We start from the raw sequence: 23,643 nt of genomic DNA on the forward strand, positions 1-23,643 counted from the left end.
CATACACTTAATGATTTAGTGCAAGTTCTGGGAGAGAGGTATCGTGCTGGACACGGACATGCAGCGTGTGACACTAGACAGCGCTCTGGTGTTTTGGAGGACTGTGCTTGGTATTTTGTCCTGTGCTTTTGTGAAGCACTTGAACTGAACTTGAATGTGGGTCACCACTCACCGTCAGCTAAGTTTTAGAGTTTTCATGAAAACTTTTCTATTGCTCTGCTAGGAGTTTTCAGAAAATTGACCCTGAAAGGAAATTTTAGGTAGGGGACTTAACTGGTGCATGTGCTGATTCGTTCATTAGCATGTGGGCATCCACGGTGGCTGTCCTCAAACTGGGGAGGAAGACAGGGACACGTGAATTCCCGTTGGTCTCCCTGACGCTCTTGACAAATGGCACCGCTGCCCATCTCTGTCCTGCAAGGCAAAAATCTAGAAATCATCCTTGATGCTCCCTTCTTGTTACTTGATGATATTTGTCCACAAACCTGGTTGAGTCTAATGTCCTGTTACGTGTTGTGTTTCCAGCCTCATCGCGCACCCAAGCCCCAGCCCTGCGTTCCTGGTGCCGCCTTCCGGCTGCCATCCCTGCACCCAGCACCTGCCGCCTTTCACTCTGTCGTTTAGTGTATAAACAAGTGATCTTGTAAAATCAAGACTGAAGTAGATGAGGTCCAGGAGGCTCCTGCTTTTCTCAAACCCTCATTTCGTAGTTTTCCATCCTGTTGGCTCTGCTTTATCACATTTGTTTTCTTTCAGTCCTCCCAGTTCACCTGCTTTGTGAGGGTCTTTGTACCTGAAGCATTCTTCTCTTTGACTGTTACCTTTCAGATCAAGTACTCGCTTCCTCAGGAAAGCTTTTCCTGATCCTCCCCAACAGGTGTAAAATCTCCCCGTTGTTTTTCCATGATACCACGTCCCTCATCTCTGTAATGTTGTTAGGCTTTTCTCTTGATTGGTGGGATGATTTGATTTCGCCCCGCGCTGGACTGTAAGCCCTCTTGAGAGCACAGGCTTCAGACGTCTCAGCACTGTCCCCGCTGCCCGGTGTGTCTCTTAGCCTGTAGTACAGGCTGTGTTTGTTGACTGCGTGCGAGAGCTTTAGTCAATCAGAGGTCACAGAAGAGGCAGTCTGATATGTGTAAAGTACAAAATAGTGTGCCTGGATAGAAGTGACCATAATGTCTGTGGTTGGGAGATAGGGAAGAACGGGAGTTGGGTGATAGTGTAGACGGATGGCCTCAGGCAGTGGGTCTTACGCTCAATCTGTGCATTGGATCACGGTGTTGTAGTGGAAGTTGGTCATACCCTTGGACATGCAAGTCAAGTAAATGAGGTTTTCTTTTCTTTCTTTTTTTTTTTTTTTGAGCAGAGTCAGTGCCAAATCAAACAACATGTGGAGAGACCTGAGCCACAGTTTCTGTGACCTCACTGGGTTTTGGTGTGCTACTTGACAGGACTCCGTGTTCTGTATCCTGTGTTCTGAACTTTAAGGGAAGGAATGAAGAATGGGTTAAGCCAAAAAAGTAGATGTGTATTCATAAAAGGATAGAACCTCTGATTTGCTTTTTTATATCACAGATTTATTTAAAAAATACAAATTCTTCAATAAGATGGAGGTTCTTTGACCCAAGAACCCTCATTGAGCGTATTGACAGAGGAGAGATTATTGGCCACCAAAGTCACAGGTCTCTTTCTGCAGATATTGTTAAGATAGTTTTCTTCTCTCCATTTGAATGTTGACACAGAAGTGTAGGAGTCATTTATATCCATATTAAGTTTCACCATGGCATATTCGCCTCATGTCTATGCCCTTGGTACATCTTTTTTAGCCTTTCGGGGTTTTTGGATCCTTGGTAATCCTTTCTCTCTCTTTCATATCTCTGACCATCATGGGGCTCCTTCTCATATCCCTGGGGTCAAGAGTCATGCTCCCCTGGCTGAGCCAGGCAGGCATCCCTGGATCCTTAGTCTCCTTTTCAACATGTTAGTATTCATAATGAACCTCATTTGGCCTGTGTATTTGATCATTGTATGGTTAGATTTTTCAAGATCATGGTAGACGTGTTTGGATGGGGCCATCAGGATTGCACCAAGTGTGTGGGGAGGGAGAGTTTCAGTTGCCTGTAATAGAGGCCTTGGTTCTTACAGGTGTTCATCAGTCACTCGTTTTGCTTTGTTGTTGAAGCCATGATAGGATTGAGGAGGTGACAGTAGGAAATGGGATATTTTCCCCCTTCCACAGTGCTTCCCAAATTCCTAGAAAAACAGCACAGGTTAACCAGAAGCACAGGCTGTGTGGTGTGTGCTTGGGGAGGGGGGGGTGGGGATTTTAGTCATGACTGTGCTCACAACTGAGACCGCCGCATCCTCTTACCCCAGATTTCTGTACCTTTTTCACAGTATCACCGGCGATTTGGACAGGTGCGCTGTTGAAATCGACATACCGTCAATCCCTTGGAGTAAACAAGTTACTTAAAAACAAAAAAGAAAAAGAGCTCTGTCTTGGTATGCCTTAGGGTGTATGCTGGGGTTTTAGGTTATTTCCCTTTTGAAGGCTCACAGCATCTGTTTAATAATTTGTGGCTGACATTGACATAAAACACAGTAGGTCATAGTTGATAGAATTTACTCCGTTACTGTAGCTGCATGGTCCCCTCACATTCTTGTCTTTTTTATTCCTGAAAAAATTTTCAGGACTCAGGAAGTCTATCTCTTTCTGGCCTGGGATATATCCTTATCAGTTGGACACCCCGACAGTATTTTCCATGTCTTGGGCTGTTAATTTTTGCTTTGCTGTTACTCATTCTACATCGTGTAGTCTGAAGTTCATTCTCCTTGGAGAAAAGGGGGAATAAAACAGATATGGGACTCTTTTACGTACTTCTTTTTGTACACCGCCACCCTGAGCAGCACCTCTTAGATCTTCCGTACTTGTCTGACCTCCAATAGAGAAAACCAGAAAAAGCCTTTTTGTAGTGCATGGCGTTTCCCCAAGCTTCCAGGCCACTCTGGGGGCAACGAATCCTACACTTTCTGCTTTTACACTCTAAACTGTTGTGAGATGATCCTTTTTGTCGCCAGCAAAATCAGAACTGTTTTCATTGTTTATAGTCACTCGGATATAGATACTGAACATTGTAGTTCAACAGGCCTTTCTGCTTTGGTTGGAGAGGGCAGTTCATAAGGTGTTAGGGGTGAAAACTAAGCCTGACCAGTCCTTCACCAGAATCTGGATAATAAAGACTACACTACCTCAGAGTCTGTAGGGGACTCAGTGCCCTCACTCTCTCTGTTTTGATGCCTCAGTTAGCTCCCGCACCTGCCATGGTCGAGTTAACATCTGAAGAGCTATTGGTGGTGAGCTGTTGTTGGGGTCCCGAGCCTTCCCTAGAATCTCCCTGCAGTTACGGATCTGTGGAGGTAGCTCTCAGTCTGTCCAATACTGTCACAAAATAGCTATCTTTTATTATCTGTGGTGTGCCAGGCCTGACCGTCGTTGGGCATTCTCCTGTATTTTCTTGCTGAATCCTGCCAACAGCGTGGTAGGAAAGGTCTGATCCCTTTTTTTTTTTTTTTTTAACCGGAGAGCCTGAAGCTCAGAGAGGTTGAGTGATTTTTCTCCAGACCTCAAGGGAAGAAGAATCTATTCTGTATCTGCATTTTTATCAGTCTTTAGAAGTAACTCTTCCAAAATAAAAAAGTAAGAGGCATACATACTGAAGTTCTAACCTCGATCTAGGTGACTTCAAAAGTGCATGTCTGTTCTCCCTGCTGTGGAGGGCCCGTTGTGGTGCGGGACCCGGCTAGGTGCTTTGGAGGTTGTGAAATTGAAGAAAACCTATTCTTGGCCTTAAAAGACTTTTTTTTCTTTTAGTTTATTTTGAGAGAGAGAGCTCACGTGCATGTGGGTGGGGCAGAGAGAGAGGCCCAAGCAGTCTCCGTGCCTCCAGTGTAGAGCCCAAGGCAGGGCTCAAACCCTTGAACCACGAGACTATAACCTGAACTGAAACCAAGATTTGCCAACTGAGCCACCCAGGCACACCGGCCTTTAAAGACTTTTTATAAAAATAAGGGTTAGGGGAGCCATTGAAGGTTTATTTTTGAGAAGAGAGGATCTCCTGTTCTTCTGGGGAGCACGGGGTTGGATCTGCTCATCCGTGTGGGAGAGGGAGGTGGAGATGATCGTCTCAGACCAGGTTCCTTGCAGTGGGCTGTAAGTCACTCTGTGGGGACACAGCTGCTTCCTCAGGCCTGTCCTTTGTAGACATCCGTTGCCTGGTAACAGACAAACTGATTTGCCTTTATTTTAGGTTCTTCATTTACTGTGTCTGTCTTCACGTACAGAGCTGTAGCCCTTGGCGGAGGGTGACACTGAGCTGGGATGGGACTACATTGCCAAAGTATAATGAATTCTCCATTTGACTTTCCTGAGCCCGAGAAGAGTTTAAATGTTGGCCGAAGAGCAGTAGGTTTCTCCCGGAGGGTGTGGGGGGTGAGGCGTCTATCCGCCTTAAGCAGTGATGAAAAAAAAAAGTACCAGCTTTTAAATATTCTTTAAAAGTATCCCTTTATTCTGCTTTTTAATAATATGCTCATTATGGTTATTGGGAAATAACATCGTAGAACACGACTCTGGAAATTTTAGAAGATGAAGCAGAAAAATAAAAATCAGCCACAGTCTCCCCTCTCGAGCAGTTGGTGAACATTTGGGTGGCTGCACGTGAGCGGGGCAGCCACGCTAAGGCCGTAACTGAACGCAGACCGGAGTTGGCATCTCAGAGCAGAAGTTGGCTCTCTTAGTTCGGTTAAATGCCTGCTAAAATACAAAACAAAAGCAGCAAGATGTTTTGGGGAAGGATAGACAATCCAGAATTGCCACAAGATCCAGAATACAATCTAAAATTCCTCAAAATGTTAAGGACACAGGAAAATGTGACTCGTTCTCAAGAGGAATCTAATCAGTGGAGGTTGAGTCCCAAGATGACCCAAATGTTGGATAACGATGCAGAAGCCGCTGTTATTACTCAGTCATGCGCAGGAAGCCTCGCTTGTAATGAAAAGTTATGAAATCTGCACAGAAACAGCAAAAAAAAAGGAAAAAAATACCTGAAACAAACATTTTGCAGGATAAGAGTAACTGAACAGAGATAACAGAGAAAAGAATCACTGACCTTTTAGATCAAAAAGAATGATCGAATCTGGAGAACAGAGAGAAGAGATAGAAACAACAATGAGCAGAACCTCAGAGACCCTGGGAGGGTTTAAAAAAGGTCTGTAATATGCATGTAATTGGAGTTCCAGGAAGAGAAGGGAGGGGGAGGGCGTAGAAAAAGTTACTTGAAGGAACCGGGACACCCGTTTCCCAGACACAATGGGAGAATTAAGTAGAACCTACTAGTGTTTGAAATGCTTGTGAGAAGAAGGCGGTAGAAAAGCTGGTGCGCAGGGAGCCCAGGAGCAGCTGCGGCTCAGTTGCCCTTCTTTCCTCCCAAAGGTCCGGTCTCATCCACAAGCCAACTGACTTCTGTCCCTGCTGTCGTGTTCCTTTCTGAGTCTTACAAATCCGCACTGTTAGGAGCTCAGTAGTTGAATCGCAGTCAGGACTAAATGGCGCACACGATGGTAGAACATGGTGGTTTTTTGGAACTGTGACAGGGCTGGTCTCCCCTGGGGCTCCGCAGCGAACACTGGATCTTTTTGTGTGTGCTGCTCTTCCCTCCTTTCTTCTTCCGCCTTTCCTTTCCTGCTGCCCTCTTCTTGTTTCTGAGAAAGGACAAAAAGGAGACTGGGGCATTTGAGCTGGACTGGCTACATCAAAGGCAGTGCCTTCTGTTGAGATCAGAGTCCGCCTTGGCCGAGAGCAACCTCTGGGGAGGCTTTTGTCGGGTCTTTGCTTTTCTCTGCCAGACGGTGTTGCTGGTGGCAGAAGCTGGGAGTCATTTGGTAATGAGTTGCTGTTAAGTCTTGGTTGAAATGTGGAAGCCGAAGTCCTGGGACTCTGACCTTAACCTTGTTAGAGATGCATGCTTGCCCACCCAGCTTGTATGCACTGGTGAGGCCATCGCCACAGCTCAGGGTTTGAAATACTGCTCCAAGGCTCTCTTCCTGTTTCTTGCTCTGGCTGCCCTTGGACCTCTCCCAAGATGGTCTTTTCCCTTCTAACACAGGCCTTATGTTCCAGCAGCCGAAGGGTTAAAGTCTGCAGTGGGGGTGGGTGCCTCTCCCCATTAGGTTTTACCAGAGCAGTGACTTTCTTGTTTATAAATATTCATCGGTCTCTCTGGCCTGTCCTTATGTGCCAGTACGTGTCCTACGTAGGTGTTAGAAGTCCCGTTACAGATTGGGGAGGTAGTATATAGTCTTGGATTGACAGAGAAAGACCTTTGGGCTCATCCCAATTCCAGAGTTTGCCACTTCTGAGCAGAGTGTCAGACTAGATAAGTTCTTTGAATCCTGATGTTCACTTTCCTGTAGGATAGGGATGATACCTATTTCTCAGGAGTGTTTGAAACTTAGGAGAATCCGTGTATAATAGTAGGTCTTCCCCATGAATGTTTATTTCCTTGATTTCCTTTTGGTTTCATGTTATCTAGTTACTCCAGGTAATAGCTAATTATTCCAGTCATTTCTAATTTTGTACGTTTTGGTGTAATTCTGTTTTAAGAAATTAGTTTCACAGAGAGAGTTTAAAACTGGTAGCTTCTCATTCATTCATTTTATTCTTTTTTTAAAAAATTTTTAATGTTTATTATTGATACAGAGAGAAATAGAGCACAAGTGGGGGAGGGGCAGAGAGAGGCGGGGAGACACAGAATCTGAAGCAGGCTCCAGGCTCTGAGCTAGCTGTCAGCGCACAGCCCGACGCGGGGCTCGAACCAGGGAGCGGTGAGATCATCGTGACCTGAGCCAAAGTCGGATGCTTAACCGACTGGGCCACCCAGGCACCCCTCATCCATTTTATTCTTAAACTGAAATGTAATTACTGATCTCTAGGCATTTATTTTTAACCTTGTTCTATATCTGTTTGTAGATCTGTCTTATGCACTGCAGCAGACCGGAAGTCTTTAAAAGCAGGTGTTTGCCCCTCAGTAATTTTGAATCCTTTAAAGGATTCAGCACGCTATCCTTCTTCCTCCTCCTCTTTCTGGCCCTGCACCTTAATCCATAAAGAGACACACAGTACATTATTGGTGACAGTGATGACTGGAACACCTTTTGAAACACCATAAACAAGCTTTCACAGTTTGTACTCAGTTGCCAAGCTATAGAAAGATCTCGATCTTTAATCTAAAGATTCTTGGACCTTTTTTCCTGGTTAAGCCTTTCTAGTTTCAACTGATACTTTAAAAAAATGTTTGTTCATTTTGAGAGAGAGAGAGAATGCAGGATTGGGGCAGGGTTAGATGGGGAGGGAGCAAGAGAATCGCAAGCAGGCTCCATGCTCACCACAGAGCCCAAGATGGGGCTCGATCTCATGACCCTAAGATCATGACCTGAGCAGATACCAAGAGTCAGATGCTTAACCGACTGAGCCACACAGGTGCTTCTCAACTGTTACTTTTTATTATTTTTTTTTAATGTTTTTTAAATTTATTATTGAGACAGAAACAGAGCATGAGTGGGGCAGGGGCAGAGAGAGAGGGAGACACAGAATCCGAAGCAGGCTCTAGGCTCTGAGCTGTCAGCACAGAGCCCAACGCGGGGCTCGAACCCACGAACCATGAGATCATGACCTGAGCCGAAGTTGGATGCTTAAATGACTGAGCCACCCAGGCGCTCACACTGTTACTTTTTAAAGCGTGGTTTTCAGGGGGTTCCTGGCTGGCTCAGTCGATAGGGCATGTGACCCTTGATCTCTGCGTCATGAGTTCGAGCCCCACATCGGGCATAAGAGTTTCCTTAAAAAAACAACAACATGGTTTTCATTTCTCTTACTTTCCTCTTCATTTTGTTCCCAACCTTCTTTGTCTATGTCTATCTTGGGGGGTTTCCAGAATGGACCATTATATTCCAGCCTGTTGAATAAGTAGTGGTTTGTAATCCCCTGCCAGCTTCCTTTGCACGGACACAAAATATCTATTACTGTACTGAACCAAACACTCACATGTGCACACACCTGTGGATATAACTGTGTTCATTATACATCTGTTCATGCATACCAGTGATTTTGGTCGCCATTTTATGCTGTCAACTATTGATTTGAGTTTTATGTCAGCCAACCCTTTAGTGTATCTTACAGGTGCTTCTGTTGTGCCACATCTTTTCTGCTTTTATGGGATATAGTGATTCTAAATGTATACCTTGCATGTTTTCAGTACTTGGTGCCTAGTAGGTACTTAACAGATGTTGGAATGATTATGGTTTTTACCCCTGAACTTCCTTAATTCCTGTGCCTTCTTTCCTTAACATCATCGCCGCAGAATCTGCGCTCTAGCCCTACTGAATTACCACTTACTATGCAGCTAGGAGTTAATCTGTGCCTGCGTATGCACATGCACACAGTTTTATCTCTGTAGTGACCCCTCTTCCCTCTGATCCCTGGTGTCTTTTAGCTTCTAAGATTCAGCTCAGGGGTCCCCTGTTCTCTGTTCCCTGACTCCCCTTTCTTCCCCACACCCCCTCGTGTCTGCCTCTGCCTGGATAACGGGTAGGTCCTTCCACTTGCTTGATTTCAGATGTGTTTCCCTTGGAGGATATATATTTTGAGGGCCAGGACTGTGTTTTTATGATTTCCGTACACGGCACCTAACACAGCGCGCCTAGCAGGAGCTCCGGGGGCACGCGTGAATGCGTAAATAAACAAATGAACAGTTTCAAGGCCTGATGTTCTAGGTCGTAATCTTCTGGGCTCTGTTATGCAGCCTTTTATCCCTTAGCAAATTGAGCAGGCTTGGTCAGCACGGTCAGCATGCTTTCTCTGCCTCTGCCCGAGCTGCTGCGCTAGGTGTTGACTAAGGCCTGATTGCTATTCTTCAGGGATTAAAATTTACATACTACTTTTTTTTATTCTGTGTTTTTGTCTCAGAATAATACATAAGAGTAACACCCACAACAACTAGAATTATGTGGCTTAGATGATGTAGGAATAGCCCAGAACTGCATGGTTTGTCCCCAGATGGAAAGTCTATTTTATTTGCTCCCAAGATATTGTGCAGGTAGGTCATTCTGGAACCCACTCTCAAGTGAGTGAATGTTATGAGGCCACGTTGGAAAAGCTTTCTTGCGTCTTTCAGGGTAAGGGAAGTTTCGAGATCTGCATGGAAACCTACGCAGGCTGCAAGGAAGTGAAATTGGGGACCTTGTCTTTGCTCTCTGGTTTACCTAGGCAGGCTCACAGTTTATATTACTTGTTTAAGTCACTTAGCCTGAACACACTCTCTGTGGCTGGTGACCCTTCAGAGCTGGTGAAAATCCCAGCCTTTCTGGAAGCCCCTCGACATTGGAAAACACTGTGTCCTGACGATTTTTGTGGATCTAGTAATTGTCCCGTAAGGTTGGATGGCTTTAATCCCCAGAAGCAGATGAAAGGTGATCTTTGAAAAAGGACCGTGAAATAAGATGACCTTGTGGGGGGATCAGTTGTGTGTAGTCATGCTAGCATTTTAACAACCCAGCTTTGGTGCCGTAAAGGGGATTGGGGTAATGAAGAGATGTTTTGGTTGTCAGATGAGTTCTGCTCCCAGAAGTTTAGTTCTCTGTCCTGTTAAGAGACCTCAACAAAGCAGAACGGATATTAAGGGCTGTGGATTTGTAGGATTCTGTATTAAATTAATATTTGGGGAAAGAGTTTAGTTTTCAGTATTTTTTAGGTCAGAGAACACTACCCCTGAGAAGTCTAGAGTGGGCCGGGTTCCAGACTTGAACCTTGGCGAGTACCTGCAGAATTATCCTCCCTGCCTGTGATTAGGTGTTGCCGTATCTGTCTCCCTACCAGACTGAGGGCTCTCTCAGGGCGGTGACCACCAGGTGATTAATTGCTGTGTCCAAGAGTGCAGTTGCTGGCCCTTGTTGGAAGCACAAATGTTTAAGAGGATAAATGAGAGACCCTTGTTTGTACCTTTGTATCTGTCCTGTGTGACCGGAAAGTGCCTCTGATAGGAAGAAATTTCATTTAAGCCTTCTAGAGTAGGTTGATGTGAAGTTCTGGCTGTGGTTGTGGTGTCGGTGTGCATCGCTGTTGGGTGTTACTGTCATCAGGGTCCCTCTTGGTAGGTTGCTCCAAATTGTCATAAATAGATAGTCCAGCATTGACAGCCACCACTTCGGGTATAAAGTTTAGCATTTATCCCTAAGCATGCTTCTGGAATAGCTGCCTGGAGACGGATATGATACGGCCGCCATTATTTCATGGTGACATGATGCAGTTCTGTGTGATCACTCGCAGGTCATTTCTGGTGCACCAGCTACCATTAAGATGTAGATTTAACTACTAACCACTTTTCCCTTCAACCCAGGGACACCATGACTATTAAATAGCATGTGTGTGTGTTTCTTTAAGTTTATTTATTTTTTTAGTAATCTCTACACCCAGCGTGGGGCTCCAACTCATGACCCTGAGATCATGAGTTACATATCCTTATAACTGAGCCAGCCAGGTGCCCCTTATCAGCACGTGTTAATAAATAATACAGCTGATCGGTTTAATTTTTTAAGTTTTTAATTAAAATTTTTTTTATGCTTTTTATTTATTTTTGAGAGACAGAGAGACAGTGCGAGCAGGGGAGGGTCAGACAGAGAGGGAGATAACAGAATCTAAAGCAGGCTTCAGGCTCCCAGCTGTTAGCACAGAGCCCGACGCGGGGCTCGAACCCACGAACTGTGAGATCATGACCTGAGCCGAAGCCGGACGCCTAACCCAGGCGCCCCACAGCTGATCTGTTTTAATAAGTATGCTTATAGACTTTGGCCAGGACACTTTGGACCTTGAACAGAGAATCCTAAAATATTAGTATGGGGATTATAATCGAGTTTGTTTTCTAGAAGAGTAAGTTGAGGTCTAGAGAGATCAAGTGGCTTGTACAGATTTTTCTAGCTTTTAGCTTCCTTTTTTTTTAAAATAGATTTTTCCCTTTTCAGAATAGCTTCTCTTGTCCCTCCCTGCCTTTGATTCTATAACTCGCATAAAGTCGGTGTCCCCTAATCACTTTCTTTTGTTCTGAGTAGCCAGCGTGCATCTAGCAGGCTGGCAGTTAAACAAGGGACCAGAGCTTTAAGCACCGATAGTGAAGAGAGTTCAGTGATTTATGTCTCTGTAGAGATGTGGGGAGAAACTGAGCTGCGTCTTCCAGGGACGTTCAGTTTCCTGCTTTCCTGTGAGTCGTAACATCACATGTGGCTGCTGCTGGTTGGGTGTCATCCACGTGCTTTTCTGTGCTCTTTTACCGAAAGTATAGCAACATCTTAATTACCTAGTTTGATGCACTTTCCATGCTTCCCATGCCTTCTTGCTGGCCCCTGGTTGCCAGCCTATTACCCCATTTATTGTGGACAAAGCTGACACTTTGTTGTCCTGGCCCAGCCCTGGAACAGAGAGAATTAAATGTTTGACACACTGATGTGGAACATTACAGCTTTATAACAACAGACTGCTGACTTGTTAGAAGAACTGAAAAAAATTTGTTTTTAAATTTACTTTATTAGATTACAGCTTACCTATAATAAAGTTCACCCAGCTCAAGTGTACAGTTGAGTTAATTAGTTTTGTTAGCTGCATACGATCATAAACCCACCACCACAATCAAGGTAAGAACCCTCTGTCTTCCAGAAAGTTTCCTCTTGCCCCTCACTGTCAGTCTCCTCACCCCCACGCCAGGGCCCAGGCAAGCACCGACCCACTTTGTCACTATAGTTTTACCTTTTCCAGAATTTCATAAGAGTGAGATCATACAGCATATGGTTGTTTAAAAAGACTTTTTTTTAACATTTATTTATTTTTGAGAGAGAGAGAGATAGATCATGAGTAGGGGAGGAGCAGAGAGAGGGAGACACAGAATCTGAAGCAGGCTCCAAGCCCTTAGCTGTCAGCACAGAGCCCGACACAGAGCTCGAACTCACAAACCATGAGATCATGACCTGAGCCGAAGTTGGACGCCTAACCGACTGAGCCGCCCAGGCGCCCCCAGCATATGGTTTTTTGTATCTGGCATTTCCATCGCACTTTTGAAATCTCCTGATACAGCCACATGTGTCAATAGTCCCTTTTCCTTGCTGAGAAGTATTCCCCTGTATGGGTACACGTACCGCAAATCAATACACAGACAGACATTTGGACGGTTTCTAGCTTTTAGCTATTACAAGTAAAGCTTCTAGAAATATTTGCATGTAAGTCTTATATAGACGTGTGTTTTCAGTTCTCTTGAGTAAATACCCAAGAGTAGAATTGCCGGATCACATAGTTAGTGTATCTTTAACTTTATGAAGAAACTATCAAACTGTTTTTCAAAGTGCCTGTACATTTTCCCATTCCCACTAGCAATATATGAGAGCTGCAGTCAAATATTGGTATTGTCAATTGTAAGTCACGCTAGTGAGTATGTAGTGCCTATGTCCTGGGGGTTTGAATTTTCATTTCCTTGATGACTACTAATATTGAGTGTCTGTGTTTTTTGGTGAAAGGTCTATTAAATGCTTTATGGCCATTTTTTTTTTTTTTTGAGATGATTCGTCATTGAGTTGTAAGAGTTCTTTATATATTCAGAAACATGTTCTTTATCAGGTATGTTTTGCAATTAAATTTCTCTGTACTTTCTCCTTTTCATTATAATAGTGTCTTGAAGAGCAGGAAGAAGTTTTTTATTTTGTTGAAGTCTATTTTATCCATGTTTTTCCTTTTATTTTTTAATTTGACTTTTTATTATTTTTTTTAATGATTTTATTTTATTTTTGAGAGAGAGCGCGAATGGAGAAGGGGCAGAGAGAGGGAGACACAGAATCCGAAGCAGGCTTCTGGCTCTGAGCTGTCAGCACAGAGCCTGACACGGGGCTTGAACTCACAAACTGTGAGATCATGACCTGAACCAGAGTTGGACGCTCAACCGACTTGAGCCATGCACCACAATGTTTTTCCTTTCAGATTGTGTTTTTTTGTGTCCTGTCTGTCCTTAGACCAGTACTGTAGTGTCTTGGGTGCTGTGACTTTACAGTCAGTTTTGTAAAGTCAGGTGGTTAGTATAAGTCCTCCAACTTTGTTCTTCAAAATTAATTTGGATATTTTAGTTCATTTACACTGTGTGTGAATTTTCAAATAGCCTGTTGATTTCCATGAGAAGGACTACTCATGTTTTTATTGGAAATGTATTAAATTTGTAATGGGTTGAGTTAGTCCATTAACTTGGTGTATCTATTTTTAGTGTTTCTTTTAGCCTGTTTACAGTTGCAGTAGTTTGTTGAATATACACTTACATATAATATTTTGCTAAATTGATCCTTAAGTATTTCACATTTTTGGTGCTATTGCAAATGTTTGAAATTTCAACTTCCAGTGTGTTGTAATAAATATATAGAAATAGAATGTATTCTTGTGTATTGACCTTGTAACCTGGCATTTTGTTAAAAATCACTCGTTATTTCTAGTAGTTCTTTTATAGATTCCTGGTGAAAAGTGGTACTCTTATTGCCCACCTGAGGGGTGAGCTTTCATACTTTTATCTTTCTGTATAATTTCAGCAGTAGGTTTTTGTAAGTTTCTTTGATCAGGTTGAGGAAGTATCCTTTCTATTCCTAGTCTGCTGAGAGTTTTTATAAAGGATCAGGGTAGAGTTTTGTTAAAACAATTTTTTTTTGCATCTAATGAGATATTTGTATAGTTTTTCTTTCTTATTTTGTTGATGGCAGGGAAGTCCATTAATTTGCACAAGTAACCAACATTGTATTCCTAGGATAAAACCTGTTTGGTATTATCCCTTTTTCTTTTTCTGGGGTAGAAATGACAACATTTTGTTAGGGATTTTGTGTCTGTGTTCATGAGGGCTTCGAATTTTCATTTCATATCTTCATCTAGATTTAATATCAGGGTAATGTTGGCTTCATAAAGTAAGTTGGAAAATGCCCTCCTCACCAATCCCCCCCACCTTTTTTTTTTTTTTTTTTTTAAAGTAGGCTTTATGCCCAATGTAGAGGCCAATGCAGGGCTTGAACTCACAAACGGAGATAAAGACCTAAGCTGAGATCAAGAGTGGGATGCTTAACCCGGATGTCACCCAGGTGCCCCTCCCCACCTTGTCACCTTGATGCTCTCTGGGCCTTGAGTTTTCTTGGTGATAAAGCTTAACTAAGAATTCCAATTCTTTAATAGATCTAGGATGATTCTGGTAGATGTGCATCTCACTGTAGTTTTGTTTTGGTTGTTTCCTAATGACTAGTGATGTGCCTACTAGCCATTCATGTATCTTGTTTAGTGAAATATCTGTACAGATATATTATCAGGTTTTAGTTGGGCTGTCATCTTATTTTTGAGTTCGAAAAGTTTCTTATAAATTCTGGGTAGAAGTTTCTTATCAGATCTATGATTTGTAGTTATTGTCTGTAGCTTCTCAAAATTAAATTTATTACTCTTATGCAAGCATAAAATGAACATGTGCTGAAGATTTTTATCTAATTCACTTAATGTGGGATCCAGTAAGATGTTAAAACTGGTTCCACATATCTAGAAATTTTTTATATGCTGTACAATGTGAAAGATGTGTTCTAGAGAGCGCTGTGGTTTTTATCTAATGAAAATGATAACTTTTGTCCTGGCAGTCAGCTAATTGGATTGGCTCCCGCTTAGCTTGAACCCTGCTCAGTTCTTTCAGCCTAACAGATTTGCTTTTTACTGGAAACCTTGGAGTCTTCCCAGTATATGTACAGTTCAGGGGTCCACCAAGGATTCGGGAAGAACTTAGATACAGATTCTAAGACCGTAGCTTTCTGTCTGCTGTGTCGTGTAATCTGGGTAGTCAAAACATAGTAGAAAAGTGAATGTTACCCAGTTGTCTGCTCACATCTCCTTCTAATGCCTTCAAATGGTAACTTTTTATATTTTCTCAGTTGCAATTATTTATAAGAGCAATAGTCTAATACAGGGTAATCTGCCTGTGCTTTTTTGTTGACTTTTTAAATAGTAGAGCTCTGTTTTAGCCTTAACATCATTACGTATCCATTCTGCTGGATTCAGTGTCCATATTTTCCTTCATTTGGGGCTCCCCCCACCCCGTCCCTCTGTCCCTTTGTCCCTTTCCCCTGCGTTTAGGAAGGTAGTATAGGATATACAGAGCATGTTAAACAATGTTGTCCAAACTTTTGTCGTATCCAGTTAACTTGCCATAGTGTATTTCTTCTAATGAGGAACTGGAAACCTAACTTAAGAGCTCAGGTTTTTGAAAGTGAAAGGAATAGGTTGATTTGATTGGCAAGATTTTTTTTTTTTATAGTTTATTGTCAGGTTGGTTTCTCATCCCAATAAGTGCCCTCCTCCATGCCCATCACCCATTTCCCCCTCCCCCACCCCCATCCATCTACCCTCTATTTGTTCTCAGTATTTAGGAGTCTCTTATGGTTTGCCTCTCTCCCACTCCTTAACTACTTTTTTCCCTTTCCCCTCCCCTATGGTCCTCTATTAAGTTTCTCCTGTTCCACATATGAGTGAAAACATGTGGTAACTGTCCTTCTCTGCCTGACTTATTTCACTTAGCATTACACCCTTGAGTTCCATCCACGTTGCTACAATTGGCCAGATTTCTCATTGCCATGTAGGATTCCATTCTATCGATAAACCACATCTTCTTTATCCATTTGTCACTTGATGGACATTTAGGCTCTTTCCACGATTTGGCTGTTGAAGAAAGTGATGCTATGAACATTGGGGTACATGTGCTCATATGTATCAGCACTTCTGTATCCCCTGGGTAAATCCCTAGCAGTGCTATTGCTGGGTCATAGGGGAGTTCTGTCGATAGTTTTTGAGGAGCCTCCACATTGTTTTCAGAGCGGCTGCACCAGTTTACATTCCCACCAACAGTGTAGGAGGGTGCCCGTCTCTCCACACCCTCGCCAGCATCTATAGTCTCCTATTTGTTCGTTTTAGCCACTCTGACCTGCGTGAGGTGGTGGTATCTCAGTGTGGTTTTGATTTATATTTCTCTGATGCTGAGTGACACTCAGCATCGTTTCATGTGTCTGTTGGCCATTGGATGTCCTTTTTGGAGAAGTGTCTGTTCATGTCTTCTGCCCATCTCTTCACTGGATTGTTTGTTTTTCGGGTGTGGAGGTTGGTGAGTTCCTTGTAGATTTTGGATACTGGCCCTTTATCCGATATGTCATTTGCAACTATGTTTTCCCATTCCATTGGTTGCCTATTAGTTTTCTTGATTGTTTCCTTGATTGGCAAGATTTTAAAAATGTCTTCCTTGCTTCTAGTTCTGTTCTGACAAGAGCCCTTGAAAGGCTGAACTCGCCTTGGGAGTGGTAAATGCAGCTAATGCCGACCCGTTAGTGGGGTTTAGTGGGTTTTACAATCACATTTGGTCACATCTGTTAGAACTGGAGGCCTGAGGCTATTAGCCTGTGTCTGAATATCAGCTAATCATGAATGTCTCCTTGGAGATTCCATAACTGAGTTTTTAGATTCCCTAGTTCTGTGGTATTTTTCTTTTCCTCTTGTACTGGGTGGGGAGGCATTCTGTGGGTGGCTGCGTTCTTTATTTGTTCTTTGCTCTGACCTGGGATTGCAATCAGGGTCTATACTGGGAGGTCATGCTATGTGTCTCTTTGGTATGTCCATCGCTTTGTAACTGCTTTGATTTTTAGTTTGCAGTTCAGCTTAATAGCAGACTTCAAAGAATGCTAACTGCCCGTATGAAAAGCCAATATATTTTTCAGTATGTGCCATGAAGCAGTAAGATGGTACATTACAGTTTGTGAGATTCAGTACAGTGCCGACGGACACATTACCATTCACTTTCACTGCAGTTCCGAATGTGAAAGACAGTTCCCTGTTTTCTCTTTTTAAGCTGGGGCATTGGGTCTGAGCTCTGATTATATCCTTCATCAGATTTTTGTAGAATTGAGGGGAAAAGCCTTCTGAGAAGTTCCTGTTGCTTATGTAAGAGCAACTAAATTTTTTGGGCAGCAGATTTCAGCTGTGTTTGTGTCGAAGGGAGAGAAGGGAGCCCGTTCCCAGCTGATTTTCAGGCTCGTAAACATTTCCATTTGGATGTGAGGAGGAACATGTTGGTCTGGTGAGTGGCTTCACTTGTTGGGTAACTGCACGGCGTTTTCTGCGGGCCATTGCCTTATTGCTTTGGAACAGGATAGGGCACGTCAGTGAATGAGTCCACACTATTAAGTATGGGGGGGGGTGTGAAACAGATGAGTTCGTCTGCAGAGCAGCTTTAAAATGGGTGAGAAGAGCTTCTCGTCCTTCCCTTCCTCACCCTGCTCAGTCCCCAGATTGCAGCATCTCCTGCCTCATCTGTTTGTGTAGCTGAGACACCCAGTGTTTCTGTAGGTGGAATTAGGAGGCATCAGAGAAAGGAGGAACTGGCAGGATTACGCAGCCCAGCCCCTTCCATTCGCAGCATAGGAACGGAGGCTGGTCGGGCTGGCTGCAGATTACAAGCAGCAGAGCAGTAGTCCAAACGCTCAGAGCGCTTCAGAGTCGGGTCTGGGTTCAAATTCTGGCTCCTGCCGTTCACTGGCTGTGGGATCTCGTGCAGGTTAGTTGACTTTAACCATGAATCTCTTCGTTTGTAAAATGGATTAACGTGAGGATTAGAACAGAACAGAATAAACGCCTACAAGTGCCTTCGAAGATGATGACGATGGTAGTTACGTCTCCATGGTTGAGAAACTGTGAGATGTCAGGACTGTAGCATTAAGGTGGCTACTTTATGGATGAACAGATAAGAACATCTACCGAGGAGCAAAACAGGAGGCTGTGATCTGATGAAGTACATGTATGTTGTGTGGTTTTGGAGGAGTACAGATTCTGAAAACCAGTGAGCACACACACATATTTACCACCCAGTGTATTTCTGGTGTGTGCTTGAGGGAATGAGGGAGGAGTATTTTTTTTTTTTTTTAATTTTTAAAAATGTCCTTGGTTGAGTTTCAGAAATGGATTTCAGATGCCAGGACACAGCTTGTAACAAGAGGGTGAGATCAGTTGGTATAATTGGGGCTACTTGATAATCCTTTTACTCTGTTCTCTGCACATTTACGGCGTTCCTATTTCTGGACAAACATAGCTAGAAAATGACGAGGTCTCTCCATAGAGAGGTCCTGTGCGGGGCTGGGGAGGGAGGAGCATGTGGGATGGAGCCGGCAGTCAGTCTCCAGCCTTCGTCTTTGCTTAGTAGGTGCCGGGCAGTTTTGTTCTATTTAAGTCCTTCTGGAGGTTAGTTTAGAATGTGATCTTTAGTTTGGCTATACCAGCATTTGGGGAGAGGAACAGAGGGAAGAGAAAGAGGAATCAAGAACATATTTTTAAAACTGAAAAGAAAATTTGACCCATGAGCTTCTACCTTGCGGGGTGGAGGCTGAGACCGTGCTGGCTTGTGGGTTTCCCCGTCTCTACTTCCTGCTGCTGGAGAGCCAGCCACAACAGCTGCTCCTGGGCCCACGCTGGGTAGTTCGTCCAGGGACCTTTTTTCTTCGTCACTTATAAGGAGCATTGGTGTCCTGGATGTCTTAACTGGGAACTTCCAAGCGGGTGGTTGGTTGAGTAGCCTCTGTTTCTCAAGGGTTCTGCTCTGGCTGCTGAATAAGGAGCAAGGATTTTGTGTCCCCATCGCGTCCCGGCTTGCATCACTCTTGATGTCTCGCCGCTCGTTGCAGGTCGGGTATTCCTGATTTTGCCGGGTGTGTGTCCCTGGAAGACCACGTTTGTGGAGTCTCTGCTCCGTGTCCCCACTGTCTTCAAGTGCCGCCGCCCAGAGGTATTTCCTTCGCAGCAGTGTTCAGAGACGGGGGATTATTCACTGTTTCCTACAGAGGAGAAGGGCCTCCTAGCCAGCAAGGGGGTGGACTCGGGCTGCTTCCTCCCCCAGCCCCAGCCGCGGCCCTCTTCCTGGGGCCAGAGTCGCTCATCTGCGTATCAGGTGGCACGGGCTGTGTAAGGTGTTGGTTCTTCGGGTTGCCCGTCTCAGATCTTTGGAGCCCCCACCTTGGTCTTCAGATCAGTCTGGATTCTGGCTGTCTTCTGACCACGCCTAATGTAGCACAAACCAACTGCTTGCTGTAGGCGAAGGCCCTTCTTTAGGGCCTATTGAATTCATGTGGACAATCAGCCAGCATCTCCAGACTCTCCAGAGTTTATCTGCACTAGTTATAGTTTGCTTTTCTGCCCCCAGTCTGTGTCTAGAGTACACACTCAAATATTTGTTGAATAGAATTATTTCCCTGTGTCACCTTTCAAATGCCTGTTGTTTGCCTGTTTTCCATCTCCTTGCACATCGAGTCACTTTCTCGGTGGCCTCGGCTCTTTGAAGACACACACAAGTTCCTGCTCTTCATTCCCACTCTCACTCCTTCCTGACAGAAGCGGTTTTACATTTAGCACAGTGTGTCTGGAAAATTTAGTCCTTTCCCCCTAAATTCCTTTTTGATTCTAAAAATTTCCAGGAAGAATAGCCAGATGAAGTGTTCATTATGACCAGATTAATAGCACTTGGGTCATTCTATGATAAAATTAATTTTATGAAACACCTATATATATATTTTACATTTTGAAATATTGTAATTTTTATCATAACTCCTACTTTTTTTTCTTTTTTTCTTTTTTTTCCCCCATGGAACCCAGCTTGGGGCTTGAACTCACAATGCTGAGATCAAGACCTGAGCTGAGATCAAGAGTCAGACGCTTAACCAACTGAGCCCCCAGGCGCTGAAGTATTATAATTTTAAAGGAAAGAGCACTGTGTGGTAGGTGCCTGGCCCTCTCCCGAGGTTTGTGTGTATGTATTCCACATCTATTAAATATGTGAAGTCTTGTGTGCATAGTAACCTGTCTTGTTGACTAGCAACAATTAATCATTATGCATTTCTGTTCTGTACCTTTTTTCTCTCCACATATGCCTAGAAATTCAAAGTTTTGAAGCAACAGCACTGTAGTTTTTATGACAGCCTTATTTTTTAAATTAGTGCAAACAGGGAAGGTAATTTTCATTCTTGCATTGTATAATAAGTTGTTAACGTTTGTGGCCCTCTAATGGTTTCCTGTTAAGAGGAATTCAGAAAGTTTGAAATTCAATGAATAAAGTTGCTCTTAAATTTCTTATTTCTAAATCCATCTTTATTTAGCCTGGCAGTAACTTTTACTAATTGGAGGAAAAGCTGCCCTTTTTTTTTAAAAAACAATTTTTTTACGTTTATTTATTTTTGAGAGACAGAGAGATACAGAGCACAAGTCGGGGAGGGGCAGAGAGAGAGGGAGACGCAGAATCTGAAACTGTCAGCAGAGATCCCGACGCAGGGCTCAAATTCACAAACCGTGAGATCATGACCTTAGCCGAAGTTGGACGCTCAACCGACGGAACTACTCAGGTGCCCCAAAGCTGCCTTTTAAATCATTCTTTTAAAGCAATTTTCAATGAATTGATCAAGTCAGTAGTTGGTCATTTAACGTAGCTGAGATCTGATCTTACCAATTCTTTATCTTCATCAGACACTTGTTATGATTGGTTTTGTGAAGCAGTGTGTCTGAACTGAAAGTGGGCTGTCCTTATTAATATTCAAACAGAATTAGCTATAACTGTCATGTAAGCTACCATTTTCAAAATGCTCGGTACTTCCTGTCCCTCTGTTCTGCGCACTGAGGAGTACAGATTTGGTTTCTTTTTCCGCCTCACCCTGCTTGCTACTGAGGAGAGAGAACTGAGGGATGCCGTTCCCATCTAGTGGTTGAGAAACAGTTCTGTTATTTCAGGACACTGATAAGTTCTTATCTTTCAAAAGCTAAGTTCCTTGCTAAAACTGCTGATCAAGTGATCATGGGCTCTGCAGCATGGCACCTGGGTGGTAGAAGTGGCATGGTGGCCTTCACGTGCTTTTGGTTGACAGATCCTCGTTTGCTCTGCCTGCAGTAAACGTATCAGTGATTTTTATCTACTTAGTTAATTTTTTAAAAGTAAGCTGTACACCCAGCATGGGGCTTGAACTCCTGATCCTGAGATCAAGAGTCACATGCTCTACCCCCTGGGGCCAGCCAGATGCCCCCCATCCATGATTTCTAAAAATACTCTGTGTTCATTATATGTTATAAAGGCAAGAATGACTCTCCAAGGGATAACACAGGCCAAGGATGTTTTATGAATAGAAATTCACCTTTAAAAATAAAACTTTTCATTTAAGAAGTCAAATGATATTTTCAGAAAACCTTAATAGAATGTTGCTGAAAATATTGGAGTTTCTTTAATTCCGTAACATTTTCACTTAATTACCAAATATATGTATTTAAAAACGTTTTTTAATGTTTATTTTGGGAGAGAGGGAGCGCAAGAGTGAGTGGGGGAAGGGGGGAGAGAGAGAGAGAGAGAGAGAGAGAGAGAGAGAGAGAGAGAGAGAGAGAGAGAATGAATCTGAAGCAGGCTCCAAGCTCCAAGCGTTCAGCACAGAGCCTGACGTGGGGCTCGAACTCATGAACTGTGAGATCATGACCTGAGCCAAAGCAGGATCATTAACCAACTGAGTCACCCAGGTGCCCCAGTATATGTAATTTTTATTTGAAGTCTTTGTTGAACAAAACTTTCCTCTCCGATTTTGAGATGGTTAAAAAAACAACAGCAAAAAGCCTCATAACCCAGGTACTTCTCTTGTGTTTTACGGTATCATTATTCTCCAGATGTTCCCAGTATTGAAGACTTACCACATTGAAGGCAGTATTTTATCCTTGAGATATGAGAACCACTTTGGCAACTTAAAAGCCAACACGGACATTGCTAGCATTTGTTTCTAGTACCTTCCGCCTGCCACTTGTGGGAGTAATGCTGGTTGTGCTTCTCTCGTGTGATGTGTCCGAGAAGGTGGGCCGTGTGTCGCTATAAAAGGATTCCTACCAGAGTAGCTGCTCCGGGCCCTGGGACTTGTCCAGGTTAGGTCACCCACCTCAGTCACGTCTGCGTTTGTGTGCGAGCTCGCTTGCTCGTGTTCAGTCTTTCCAAACGGTTTACAATCGCTTGAGCCCATTGGGTTGCTTGCTTTTTGGATGGATGACACAGGTTGGGTAGGATAAAGGAAGTATAAAGGCTTAAATTTGGCAGTCTCTACCGGATATCTATTTTAACCCCCCACTGAAGTCAATTTACATGAAGCCCAGCTGTGTACGAATTTTTCTAAGTGTAAAGTGTATTCTTCTTGCTGTGGGGACCAGCGTGTCAGCACTTACTGGATTGATGGTCTTGCTCCCCTGTGCCTGAGCCTCCTGGCAGCTAGTAGTTCCGTTTCCTTTGGGTAACAGGATACAGCTGGCGGCAAACGCTTCACCTGTGATAGCCATTTGGAGTTTGCTTCTCTGTAGATCTCTGCAAAGCAGCAGAAACCTTTTTTTTTTTTTTTTTTTTTTTTTTTTTTTTGCTTGCAGGAAACCACAAACCTGTGTTAAACACCAAAAGAGAATTGAAATAACACGCTGTGTTCTCCCCAGAGGTACCAGCCATCACACGAGAGCCCGAGTGTAGTGTTAAGCAGCTCTTTGCCCTCCCTTTTCCTTTGAGGTTTTCCAGTTAGATGATGCTGAATTCCTTCACTCTGGTCCTTGTGGCCTCTCTGGCCGATTACTCGAATTGATCCAGGCTGGGCTTCTTAACACTTGGCAGGATCCCTCCTACCTTTGACGAGCTCCTAGGTGACCCTTCTGGACCAGACTGACTTGAGTTATCTTGGCTTTGACAGATTGGTTTTTGTTCTTCGAGCTGTGGCTGCGGATCCTTTGCTCTCAGGTGGTGCAGGAAAGCTGCTGCTGATTTCTGCGTCTGACATGCATGTGAGGTAGTTGAGTATTTGGCGCACAGTGCAGTGCCAGGTGCCAAGGCAGGAGCGCTGTGGGAGACCTCTGCAGCGGGACGGAGCGGAATGAACAAATTCAGGAGAAAGGCAAGCATGGAAATGAAAGAAAAGTGACTGCTTGCTGATGACTTGGGGTAGATTACCAACACTCATCCTGCTATCAGAATCGGCAAGGCGGGGGGAGGGCATTGTCGTGAGCAAAGCGTGAGGACCCGGCCGCTCGTGGCACATGCCGACAGAGTGCGGGGCTGGGTGGGGGTGGGGGAGGGGTGCCAGCAGGACCATCCGCACAGGTGATCCCCTCAACGCTATCGGGGTGGCGCGGGGGCCAGGGCGGCTTCTGAGAGCTCATATTTAATAGAGGACCTCGTCTGTCGGGGTCTCCATCCCCTCCTGGACACTCTTTATTTAGGAATCGGAATCAACACAGTGATGGGGGTAGTCCATGGGGCCTGGCAGTTGTGTGTGGCGTGAGGGCGGGGCACACAGCTGCTCTGTCACTCCGACCGGCCAGGAGGGACAGGAAGTTGCTGAGTGTGTCCGAGTCTGTATTGCTTACTACTGTGTGCGGCAGCTGGCTCACATCTTTTATTCTTACTTCTACCCCGCTCACTAATGAAAATAAAGTTTGGCAATTAAATGACTTGTCCAGAAGTGCTAAAG

General features: G+C 44.0%; 1 protein-coding gene across 11 annotated transcripts in view; it reads left to right on the forward strand.

Moving 5' to 3' along the window:
• AKAP13 (A-kinase anchoring protein 13) overlaps window positions 1-23,643 on the forward strand; it is a 314,398-nt gene that overhangs the window by 54,547 nt on the left and 236,208 nt on the right. Inside the window, exon 2 of one of the 11 annotated variants that reach the window (XM_029953026.1) lies at window positions 18,814-18,914. The exons of 8 other annotated variants lie outside the window; for them this stretch is intronic. The gene's annotated coding sequence lies outside the window, so the exon portion shown is untranslated. Of the gene's footprint in view, window positions 1-18,813; window positions 18,915-19,881; window positions 19,900-19,926; window positions 19,932-23,643 lie in introns of those variants that run through there. 2 more of the 11 variants (XM_029953025.1, XM_029953027.1) reach the window with 2 other exon arrangements.

This window comes from Suricata suricatta, chromosome 9 (assembly GCF_006229205.1).
Source record: "Suricata suricatta isolate VVHF042 chromosome 9, meerkat_22Aug2017_6uvM2_HiC, whole genome shotgun sequence".
NCBI classification, from domain to species: domain Eukaryota; kingdom Metazoa; phylum Chordata; class Mammalia; order Carnivora; family Herpestidae; genus Suricata; species Suricata suricatta.